Below are 12,948 nucleotides of genomic sequence, written 5' to 3'. Positions count from 1 at the left end.
CGGTGGAATTCTTCGAGGGACTCTTTCCCATGGGTCCAGATGGTGAAAATGTCATCAATGTAGCGTAGATAAAGGGAAGGTGCTTGGGGACGAGTTTTGAGGAAGTGGTGTTCTAGGTCAGCCATAAAAATATTGGCAAACTGAGGGGCCATAGCTGTGCCACTGACTTGAAGGTATAGATTGCCTCCAAATCTGAAGTAGTTGTGGGTCAGGACAAAGTCACAAAATTCAGCTACCAGTTACAGTTGTTTGGGTGCCCTAACTGTACATTTCCATATCTTAACATATTTGGATTTTTATTACAGTTAACCTTAACTCTGAATTTCCTGGGTTTACAATGCTTGGTTTTGAGATAATTACAACATTGTTACAATGTATTTTACCCTAAATTACTCATTCACACTCTCAACCTAAACTCCAGTTTAATGTCATTTTTCTCTGGGAATTTCTATAGAAACCTATTAATTTACCACTATTGAAATTCTGTAGAATATAGTTAGCAGCTGGTAAGGATTTTCTGTTACATTTACAACTAACTTGACCCAGACTTAAGCTATTACCAATACATGGCATTGTGTAGAACTAAAAACAAAAAAGGAGATCTGCAGGAATCAGGTCATCTTCAATGGTTGCCTCTGCAAGTGGTGGATTTGCCTCCGAGTCCTTCATGCAGGGAGCATATAATGTCATTATGACAAATGATACAGGACAGTAGTTCAGCTAGAGGTTACAGCTCCAGGTAAAATTCTGGGCTGGGCCTTGTAGTCCAGAGAGTGGCTTTAAATCACCTTTGTGCCCCAATCATGGGCTTCTCTGTGGCCCCCAATTTAATTTGGGCAACACTGGAGGCCTGTCTAAGCTAGGGAAGCCTGTCCTTGACTGCCTATGGGCTGCAACGCTCATACTGTGCCCCAGCCCCCACACACTCTGCCCATCCACATACCAGCTCCCAGCAAGCCCCCAACACCAGAGACTTGCCAGGAGGTTTTCGGAAGGCAACAACACGGATGTCTTCTTTTGTTCCACACTGGGAGATTCTCCACCTTGCCAGATCCAGGGCTTTTAGAGCCCTTCTATGCCATACCAGCTCTTTTACATGGTATAAAGAGGCCAGAGCCGGGGAGAGACTCTCACCTAGTATGATTAGAAGGTCCCTTTTTATTTCTCTTTTTCTAATGGATAAGTAATAGAGTTCCAGCAAGCTCAGGTGATTTTCTTTTAACAAGACGCATAGCACTTTCTGTTCTCCCTTCCCTTCTCAACAAATCATTTACTCCTAGACATCCCACAATTAAACAATCCTTTCAGTGATGTAGGTGGTTGTTTTTTGTTTGTTTGGATGGTTGTTTTCTTTCTTTTTTTTTTTTAAATGTTGAAATCGATTCCCAATAATTTATTTTGCAGTTTCCAGAAACTTATAGTAAATATGGCAGTTGACAGTACAATCTGAAGAATAAATGGGCAAGAGTGGGAGGTGAATGAGAAAATGCTATATCAGTGCGTCAATTTAACCTCAGTCTCCTTTTCCAAAAATTCAAAATTAAAATGATTGTTTTATGCTAGAGAATTCCTTCAGTTGTACAAATGCAAACAATGTTTTTTTCTGGTTTTACAGTCAACATAATCCTGGTCACACTGCACGCTAATGCCTCACTCCTGCAGTAAGCTCTGGGCAGGTTGGCCCCATGGACCTTCACAGAGCCTGCATACAGTTCAGTCTAGGATCGAAGCCTATGACTGAATTTCCAAACTGTTTGCAGAAATTGTAAAGCTGCTGTTAGTTTTAGAAAATACAGATCTAAAATCTCCAGCTGAAATAATAATTGATTAAAAAACTGTTAAGTGTGTTTTTTCAGGATCTCTTTTTCCCCTACTTTATTGTCCTAAAAGTAATAGATATACCCATTTAAGTTATTTTATTCAGAATACTTACCGGCACTCTGCAATCTTTCATTCAGGAGAACAAGGAGGATAGATTCTAAACAAAGCTTGTTTATCTTCTCTATACTTCAGGAACCATAGTCCTAAGAGTCTCAGGAAAAAAAGCTTTTAATTCGGCACAGTTGAAATCAGGAAATAAAGGTTTAATTGCAATGGACATTGCCCCAGCTAACAAAGTAAATCAATACTATACAAATTATAAAAATGACTCTTGAAAAATATCAATAATATCTTCATTAAGTAGTTGGCAGGGAGCACTTCAATGTTAATGCCGAAGAAATATTAGTAAATGGCATTTTTATAAAAAGAATAGCAATTTTCAAGGAATGTCTGGATAATATCGATGGTGCATTTGTAATCCGCAGAGGACTTTACAATGTTACTTGATAAATCCTCACAACAGCTGTGTTTGAAGTAGGTAACTGTTATTTTACTTACAGGGAAACTGAGGCAGAATTGTTAAGCAACTTATCCAATGTTAAAGGGAGTTATAGCCAAGAGGAGAACTCTGGACACCTAGCTCCTAGTCCTATAGCAAGGTCAATAGCCCCCATTTGAGTTTCTATATAAGCTTTGTTTGTATGTCAATTTTCACTTTCTTTTGTCTATTTTTATTGATTCAATCAGGCAGTTCTTAAGAAGAGAGCATATAAACGATTTTTCATGGATTAAAAGTGAAATAAATCTGCTCAACAAGCCAGGCTGAGTACACTGGACTATCATAGCTTGCTGAGATAATCTTCAGCCTTCTTCAGGGCTGCTTATTGGTTCCAGGTTATTGTTTTGTTTCGTTTTCAAATGCTCATTAGCCTTAAGAGCATTCCGTCCCACTGTTTTGGGTAGATCCCAGCTCAGGACTCCTACAATGAGAGACTCAGCAACCTGTCCCAACTGGCTTACAATCCAGGAGATAGTGTTTATATGATACACATGCAGCACAAGCATACAGAGGCAGATTTTATTTCTCATATTAGACCCCACTGGAAGTAGTTTTATCCTTAGGCTTGCAGTAAAGAAACTACTAGATACAACTACTACTAACAGCCACCTTTGCCTCTTTCCTCCAGCTCTTCTGTCCTGCAGTGATCACAGCATGTCTGGACCCAAGAATCAGGCCCTTTGTGTGAAAGCAGGCTGGTACAGGTATAGGCATGGAGTAGCTTTGTGCCTTATTTATCCTCTTGCAAGACCAGTTGCTTATCTAGCTGAACCCCTATGTCCTATAAACTGGCACAGGTTTATTAACTATCCTTTAATAAAGTTTGTAAATAGCGGGTGCCAGAGCCTTTGTTAACTGCTTCGAAGCTATGGAACACACTGTGTAATGACATTACATCTGTTTCCTTGGCTCCAGTGTTTAAGAGATGGATGAGACAAAGTATCTATGTTTTCTCAAGCCTTTCAGGCAGTTTGAACTCTGCAAACTCTTCATACTGTGTAATGCCTCAAGACACTTTGTAAACAAATGATGGTTGTATTGGAGATTTTGCTTCCTTTATTCCAGTATGGAAAGCAAACATCTTAGAATAAACAGGTTGATTTACAATGCCTGTATTTTTTTCTTTTTTCTTCATTCTACTTTTCCTAGGTTTGCTTTTTCTCTTTTCCTCCTACATGGAAGCATTTTCTTTTCACCAAGTGAGTTGAAAGTATATTATACTGAAGAAGTTAGTTCCATGTGGCTCCAGCCAGACAAACATTCTAAGGATTTGCCTCTCTTTGTTTGGCTAGAAAAACAAAGTAGGTGGAGATGGCTGTTTGTTTTTCTAATGCATATGGTTGTGTGGGGTAAAGCAGTAAGATTTACATTTCAATCTCCTTGCCACTTCTTTCTCTAGCTCTCACACATCAGCAATAGCCTTGAGGGTGCACAGTATGAGTGTTTTTCTCTATATTTTACCACAAACTAACTTGACATACTAACACTCCGTAGAGGGATGCAAACCCAGCACTGGGGGCAAATCACTGCTCTATAAACTGAAAACTCTGTTAAGTTGTTTGCAGTGTTGTTGTAGCCTGTTGATCCCAGGATGTGAGAGAGACAAGGTAGGTTAGGTAATACATTTTACTGGACCAACTTGGAAAATACAAGCTTTCAAGCTACACAGACCTCTGGGGAAGAAGCAGAGTATTTGAGCTAAATTCTTAAAACATTAGTAAAGAGCAGTTTGGGTGGGACAGTAAAAACAAGTGCTCTGCCAGTGCCGTTCCAGTGTGACCTAGCTGTACGTGGATACATATTTCTTTTAATGAATGCAGCTCATGACAGATGCTAGACAGTGAGGTCTTCTAACCACAACACAGGAATATTTCGTATGATCATAGACTCAAGACCTCACAGGCCCTGTACACGCTCAGAGTAACAGACTGTTACCACCATGAAAAGCTTATGGACTAAATAGACAAGACAGAGTGTAGGAGCCCCAGTCCAGGACCATGAGCACAAGGCCAGCTTTTTCTTACAGTGCTTGATGCTCCAAGGTGCTGAACACTCTTGCCCCAGTACAGCAAAGCATTTAGGTGGCCCCACTTGAGTAACTGACTCTACTCTGAAGTTAAGCACATTCTTAAACGTTTTGCTGGATATTGCATACAGATGCAGCATGGTTAGCAATAGTTCTCACAACACCTTGACAATATCCCTCAATCCTGCCTTTGAGAGACCAGCTCTAGCGATAGTTCAAGCATTCTCAGTCAATGCTTGGCCTTGCTGCTTAGACTAATAGCAAGTACGTTATCCATGATGGTGGAAACGGTTGTGGAAGTACAACAAATTCTTGCAATATGAATGTGACACCATTACTTGCGATTACATTTGAAACTCAACATTTTAAGCGGAAACCAAAGTACAATGCCTTAAGAGATTTGCAGTACATACTTTAAACTAATTTTGTTAAGGGTCTGTATAATGCAGATGAACTAGCCTGCTGTGCCTGTAGCTTTAACATGATGACTTGAACTAGGGCAAACATCAAGCACAAGCTAGATCTGACAGGACAACTAAGATGTCTTTTGTTCAGAAAAAGTGTTCTAGGACAGGTTGTACAACAAAGCAAATTAATTACAGTATTTGAAGGGCCAAATTCTTCACTTGGAAACGTGGCTCACGTCAAGTCAGGTTGTATAAGAGAATTTTGGCACTGCTAGCGCCTTTGGAAGCACCTGCTTATTGCACATTTCATATCCCCCACACAAGTTGTTGTAACAGGGCACAAGTGTTGCCAACACTGTTCTAAGTGCACACACACAGTGCAATTCTCTACTGCAGATTGGCCTGCTGAAGTCAGCAGCATCTGTGGATGTAGGTCAAAGGGCAAAGACTGTGACTAAAATTCAATATTAATTAAGCAGCAGGTAAGTATGGCCACTCTCTCTTCTCTGTAAGGAATATACTTGCAGAAAGCGCAGTGCCTAGAAGATAGATTATATATAGTACAATCGAGGAGCATGGCATGTTAGGTCACTCTTGGGCTGCATCTTCACTGATGAAGTTAGAAGTTATCCCATAGTTGCTTATTATTTGTACTGCATTAGCACCTAGAGGTCTAGCATTGGTGAAAGTATGTCAGTGGGATGCAGGTGTTTTCCCACTGTGACATCTAACCCTGCTGCTAGGTGACATGATGGTAGAAATGCTTACACTTTCTCTACACTATTCTCTTCAGTTTCTAGAGCTTCCACTTCAGTAAGCATGGGTGCTAGACCAAAGGAGGAGAAATTCTCAAAATTCTCATTGTAGACAAGACCAGCTGAAGAGATTGCCACAGCTGGGCTGTCACACATTTAGATTACTTAATTGTAAACAAGCAATTAAAGCATAATGAAATTTAAGACAATGCTTTAAACTGCAACTGAAAAGCAGTTTACCGGGATGGTATAGAGTTCAGAAGTCAGCAGCTGTTGGCCTCTGTTGACTATAGTTTGTATAAATGGTACATGGCTACTGGCTTGGCTGCATTGCTAACTCTGGAAGGAGAGAAGGATGGATAGTGGCTGCATTGCTAACTCTGGAAGGAGAGAAGGATGGATAGTGGAAGGGTTGCTTTGTGAATTTGGAAAGTGATAGGTAAGGACCTGGACAACTACGGAACCTTGGCCATATCACATGATGGGTCTGCAACCAGGGGAAACTGTAAGAAATAAGTGAAGTCACTGTACCTATCTGTCCCTGATTTACAGCACAGTTGGGTCATTCTTGGAATTTCCATGCATGGACGTGGTGTAGTCCTCTTTTATTCAGCCTCACTTTGTTCTGCCTCACAGCTAGTGAGACCAGGGGGAATTCTTAGAAGCACTTTTGGACTATTTCCCTTTGTTCTCTCCGACACATTTCTGAACACATGCTTTTTGTAGTATAAAGACTGGATACACTGACATAACCACTGCCTGCAGACTTACCATGAATTAGAAACATGGAGACTGAACATTTGTACTGTGGTTGTGCCTAGAGGGCCCAATCAGGACCAGCACTCTGTTGTGCTAGGTGCTGTACAAACACAGAGACTATTCCAGCCCTCTGAAGAGCTTGCAATTCCTTTTCTTTAAACCACTTGCTCTTAGGGGATGATCCAAAGCCTATGGAAGTCAGGGAACATTTTTCCATTGACTTCCATGGGCTATGCATCAAGGCCCATAGGGCCAAGTGCATAGCTCAGTCTGTAGTCTGCAGGTGAGTTCTGACCTCACTGGAAAGGAACTGAACCTTCAGGACTGCAGTAGGCTTCCCTGCCACTGTCTCCCCTTTCAGAAGGGTACTTCAGACCCATGGATTCATGTGGGCTCTTTTCTAGTGGTCGTGTTCCTGCCCCTGCCTCAAACCCTCTGCCATGTATCCAGCTCCTGTGGCGCGTGGGCTCCTTACAGGTTGTCCTTTCCTTCATTCCCCTTGCAGCGCACTCACCCTCACAGCAGAACTGCAGACTCCACTGCCTATTAGCTCCTACATGCCTAGAGAGGAAGGGCAGAAACTGGCCCTTTAGATGGTAAATTTAATTCCAGTTTTATAGCAATACCATCAAAAGCACATCCAAAACCAGAACACAAACATATGATGCCCACTTTAACATAAATTTGCTTCTAACCATTTGCTAGGGGGAGGGCTAGGGTGATTTAGGCTAACAGCTGCCAGACAATAGGCTTGTGTCTAGCATTAAACTGGTTTAATCTGGCAATTTAAAGAGAAAGATAAACATACACAAACTGTTCAAAAGCTTTGGGTTTTATGATGCTAATTGGGAAAGTCACCAAAGGATGCCTTCACCATGTGTGGGAATTTCACTCAGTGGGATTAGTGTCTAATTAGTGACTGACAGTTGAAGTACACTCCTCCCAATCTCCACCTAACCCAAACTGAAAATAATCAGAGAATTCCCATGTGATCAACTGCTACCATTGCTTAGAGCAATTAAATAACTGCAGTTGGCAACAGAAAGTTAGAGTGATTATGTGAATATTTAAACAGCGTTACAGAACCAGACTCCCAGAACAATAAGCAGTATAATTAGACACAGTGTTAAAGGCCCTCCAGTGTGTCGAGTCTTAAATCACATTAGAAAGTGTAAACTGTCTCTTTGCAAATGCACTAGTCTTGTTTTTCCTGTTTCCATTTATTTCCATACCAAGATCACAGCACAGGAAGAGCACGTGCAAAATACGGACAGGATGAGCCTCAAAACATATGCTGTATTGAAGAGCGTAGGGGACACAGAAAACTCTGAACACTACCCGAGTTGCACGAGAATGACAGCCAGTCCTGCAAATGTTACTTAACCTGGTGCATGCTACTGTCAGCAGCCCAAACGTTGCCAAACCAAATGTTAGAAGATTATGAACAAGGACCTGCCCTGCAAATCATGAGATCTGAAAAAAAACCCCACAAAACGATCGGGGGGTTATTTGCCTTCTGGTATCAGATCCTTTAGGTGTCACTTTAAAGCTTCCCTGGAAAATCATGAGGGTTAGAAATTTACTGTGACCGGGCTTGCCTCCATCGTGCCCCCTTGTGGGCCATCAAGACACTCAGCCCAAGAAGGCACATGGGGTTTCCAGCAGTGGTTGCTGCTTCTCATAGGTCCAGTGCAGTGGTGCTACAGCACTCCAGCTAAGGCATGCTTGAGTCCCACCCCTTCCAGGGTATCAAAGTCCAAAGATAAAGGGATGCTGTGAGCCCAAAACCAGGATCATCTGAAGTATCTTCGGCCGGACTGCACCCTTCTACTCAGGACTTGCCTTCATGCAGCCTATCCGGTTAGTCAGTCTTCCTGGGCTGAGTCATCCCATTCACAAGTTCATCCACGCAGCCAGCTGTCTTAGACTCTTGGCTGGAGAGCTCTGTTCTTCCTCCTGGTCAGCCCCAACTGAGCTGGGTCTCCTCCTTTTAACTCCCCTCTCTGCACCTGACATCTGCTACAGGTGTAGGAGGCAGGGCCAATTGGGTGCACAAGCCCTCATTAGCTCCTTCCTTGCTAGTGTGGGGCCTGTATTCACCTGTAAGGCACCTGGTTCATCACGCTTCGAAAAAGAAAAAAAAAAGAAAAGAGTTGAGATTCTCAAAAGTCACATGAATCCAGTATCTGGGGCTTTAAGAAACACCCCAATTATTGTGAAACTTGCGATAACATTGCAGGAGTTGGTAATGCTTTAGTCCCATTGTCTCCCATGTGTACTAAGTGCTTGCATAATTGGGCACTAAGCTATTTTTCTGAATTACTCTGGATAACATTTGCAAAATTCCTTTGCTTTCTTATTTCAGTGCTTGAAGACTGTTCTTTAAATTTGAATAACTGTATATTTTCTCCCCCTCCCTTTGCTTTTTTAAAACCAAAAAAATGTGAAAACACTACATTAAAATGAAACCATCAAGGATTTTAATCACCTAATTTACATCATTTTGGAAGTTTTTTAATTCCTGGAAAGGAAATCACTCGCATTCTAAATATTTGTAAGTGAAACATCAATTTCTCATGTTGCCACCTCTTGTGAGGTTTTTTTGCAAATAACACAATTCTGGCTGAGGCTGGAGTCAGTCTTACCATGACTCAAAAAGCGTCAGCCCTCTTCTGAATTTCAACCCTGCCTGCGGGGAATGCCCCATCTGATTGGCTGCCTTCCTTACTTGCCTGCCTCCTGGGAAAGAGCAGCCAATCAGGATTGCTGCAGAAGGCAGACAGAGTTCTCCTTCTTCCACACAGGAGCTGTCAGGGGCTAGCCTGTCATCTACTGGTGTTGCTATAAAATTGGAATGAGTGCAGCTGGCCCTGATATGAGCGATCTGATTCATGGTGCCACCTGATTGGTTGAAGGAGTCAGCAGGCTGATACTTAAGATCAGTAGCAGCAACAGTCCAGTGGCTGCTCAATGGAATCCTAGCCCATAGCTGGACTGATCCTGTCCCTGACTCTGCTGTCTCTAGCCCCAGCCCAGACCTGCTCCTGATCCTGTTCCTGCCCCAGCCCCTTCCTGACTCCTGGCTTTGACTGTACGCTACGCCTTCTGAGTGCAACTCTGGTTAACCCTTTGGCTTAGGCATTGGGTTTCTGACACAGCATTGATCCTTGGCTTTGCTCCTCGATCTTTCTCCAACCACTAGGCCAAGCTACCCACGACTCGGTCACTGACAAGAGCAGAGAGAAGGAGTAAGGAGGGGGTAAGGAGGGGAGAGGGAACAGCCCACACCATTTTCAAAGGAGGGAACAGAAAGAGCCCAGAGGGGAAAGTGGATATCAGGAACCCACTGCAGCTGCTCCCCTAGGTCTGGGCATGGTCTGGATGAAGACTCCCAGGAGCTACGGGAGGAACAGATGTAGGGGTTGAATGCGAGGGGCAGATGTGAGGGCAGAACTGATGTCAGAAGACACAGAATTAATGAGAACCTGTTGGCGTGTTCTAAAAGGCACCTGGTTCATGTTAACGTAGTCCTGAACATTAATGTGAACTAGGTACCTTAGCGCACACCAGCAGGGTCTACGCAGGGAAGTTAGAAGGCTACACATCAGTGCTCTACAAATCACACCATTTTAGAGTGCTTTGCCATGCTGTGTAGACAAGCCCTAACATTATAGGCATGTCACACAAGTAAACAATATTCAGTGCAAAATTCACAATCAACAAGAGAGGACTGTGAGTACTGCAATAACAGAATCGACCTTCCCAATGGTCAAAATAATGAAATCATTAGGTCAACCCACTTCCTCCATAGCTCTTATCCATCTACCTAAATCCTCCCCGGATGCCTGAGGAAAACGGAGGACTTTCCAAAAGGCCCATCAAACAAATCCAAGCTGACAGACAAAAAGCAGAGCTAGATACAAAGTCAAAGCTCCTTCATGGAGAACACCCTGCCATCAGCCTTCTCCAGTTTCAGATAATGGGACTCCAGCTCAGGAGGCTCCATTAATCTTTACTGCGGCAGTACTGCATGGGATTTCTTAGGACAGGTTAAAACCAACACCTTAATCCAAGCTGCCTGAAATATATGGTATTGTACCCTGACAACAGAGACCATATACATGAAAGTTATATTAACAATACATACACAGAGAGAAAGAGAGACAATTGGGAAAAGTCTTTATGATACGATGGTTTGAAAAGTCAAGAGTTGGCACTGGGAGAAGTTTTCTGTATTTGCCACGTCACATCTAAAACAGGGCTGGCTTAGAAACTCAAGGTTATAACAGAACTGTTAAATGAAAACCCTACACCTTCTGGGTTCAACTAGAGGGCTATATTAACATACTGATCAGGGAAACTGAGGCAACAGCATTCACATGGAGAGATGGTAACCCACTGCCACATGCACCTTTTCAGTATTAAATGCAGATTGAAAGATATATACATAAATAAATAAATGGCTATGTACATTTACAGAAGCTATAGGGCCAAATTCAGTCTTGACACAACTCTGCTGAAGTCAGTAGTTATGCCTGCTTACAGAGGGGCTGAATTCAGCTAAAACTTTCGTGTTTTATTAAAAATACTGAACTCCCTTTTAATCCCATCCCTACCTCTGTGCTTTCAGGGATTTCACCATTTTTATGACACAAAACTATTAAGCAACATCCCTTGTCGGATAAAATTTTGATTGGGGGTTTCATATGTCCAAGTCATCAGCTGATTGATTTAGATCATTTTCTGAAGTTCAAGTTAAAACACATTACTTCCATAAACATGAGTAATGCCCTCCAATGCAGGGATGTGGCCATACTAGTGTATTTATTCTTCTTACCCAGTAGCAATTAAGAACTAAAGGTTTGTTTGTTTTAACATTATTTCTCTTATTTGAGAAATTGCATCAGTAATTTAATTCTCACAGCACCTGTATATTTTTAAGAAACAGGTTTCAGTTCCTTTTTGTAATTAAAACATCTACCATTAGCTGGATTTGTTGAATAAAAATTTTTTGATCTTCCTTAGAAGCCATTGTGCTGTGAACATAAATACTGCATGGGAAGCAATGGGTGTGTGCTCCTATCTGCCCATCTAAAACTCCTCTTTAATCACTGTTCAAGGAATATCAGCTTGATCCTGTAAGATAATGCTGTCAAAAGCTATAGGAGTTGAGGGTACACACCACCTGAGAAACTTACAGTATGTTGTCATACTGTATATATAGTATATTCAAATTTCAATACACAGAACCCGGTGTTCTCACATCAAGATAACATACCAATATTTCTAGTATGAAAAAAAAAAAACATGCTGAAAGGTCTCTATCCCTGTGCAGAAGGATTTGTATGAGCAAATCTTTATTGGTCAGAATGTGCTACATCAGCACAGCAGGACTAAAATGTTAGAGTGCTCATGCTTTAAAAAAAAAAATGCAAGGAAACCTTGGTGCGTACAACCAAACAAAAAGGCACTGGCTATCTGACAATAGCCAGGACCCTAAAAAAGAAGAAAAATAGTGTTACAAAAGAGACATTGTCTCACAGCATTTGATTCAACGATCTTTCATTCTCTAGCATTAGATTGCTTTTGTGATGTCTGATATATTAGTCTTTTATTCCTTAGCTTTTCAGAATTGGATTGCCCAAGAAAGATGTTTAAAGCTATTGAGTAAGAAGAATACTTTTTAAAAAATGACCATTGTGCAGTAAATGAAGCGTGTATTAATAATGAATATGTCAATTTTCATAGAACGGTTGTTTCAAATTGGCATCCTTTGCATCTGCTGCATTGAACTTCTTTTGGATGTCTTGCATTTAAAGTTGCTCAGATACTCTGGTGTTGAGCATTAGTAAAAGAACCTGTAGAAACAGATAAGACTTGGTCAATTTAGTGATTGACAATGTCTTCTACGGTGAATTGGGATGAAACACTACAAAATATGAGATGAGGAGCCTGGCAGAGAACTGGAGGCAGATAACAAGGCACCTCTTAAATGATCAAGTTTGCTGATTATGAAGTGGGAAAGGAAGAAAGGGAACATTCAGTTGAATGCAGCTTGTTAAGGTACCTCCCTCTGTTTGAATAGCTTTTGGATGGAATTTTATAAGAGCTATAAACTTTCTGTGCTGAGAAAGGGTTCTGTTCCGCCTTTGCCAAGCGGAGGCAGCATTTGGGGCTCTGCAGGTCAGTTTCCTGTATGCAGCAAAAAACCCCAAAACAACCACAAACATGCCACCACACACACAATCAAAATTCAGAAAATTCCAGCCAGCTCCAGTTACCTCACGCTCTTGGGCAGGAGGGCATAGGGTCAGAACTGGTGTTATTTGGGTACTTCATGTTGTTTCCATACATTCCTACATTTTTAGGAATTCTAACCTTAACCTTGCATCTGTTTTGTTGCTGTCCAGTATTTTATTTATTTAAATTACAGCATTCTTTTAGGGTTACTTTCCCAAGTAACTAGCCAAGCGAAGTGAGCATTTGTCTCTCTGTAACACGATAACTTCTGAACATTTCAGCAGATCAATTCCAAGATTTCAGAGATTGTTCTAGGCATCAGTGTCCAGAACCCTATTGATAATGGTGACAATCGGGGGGAAAAAAACCCCCCGAGAAACT

This window comes from Emydura macquarii, unplaced genomic scaffold, assembly GCF_026122565.2.
Source record: "Emydura macquarii macquarii isolate MOO-44397 ecotype Brisbane River unplaced genomic scaffold, CSIRO-AGI_Emac_v2 contig_383, whole genome shotgun sequence".
NCBI classification, from domain to species: domain Eukaryota; kingdom Metazoa; phylum Chordata; order Testudines; family Chelidae; genus Emydura; species Emydura macquarii.
Note: the sequence above shows the minus strand (reverse complement) of the source record.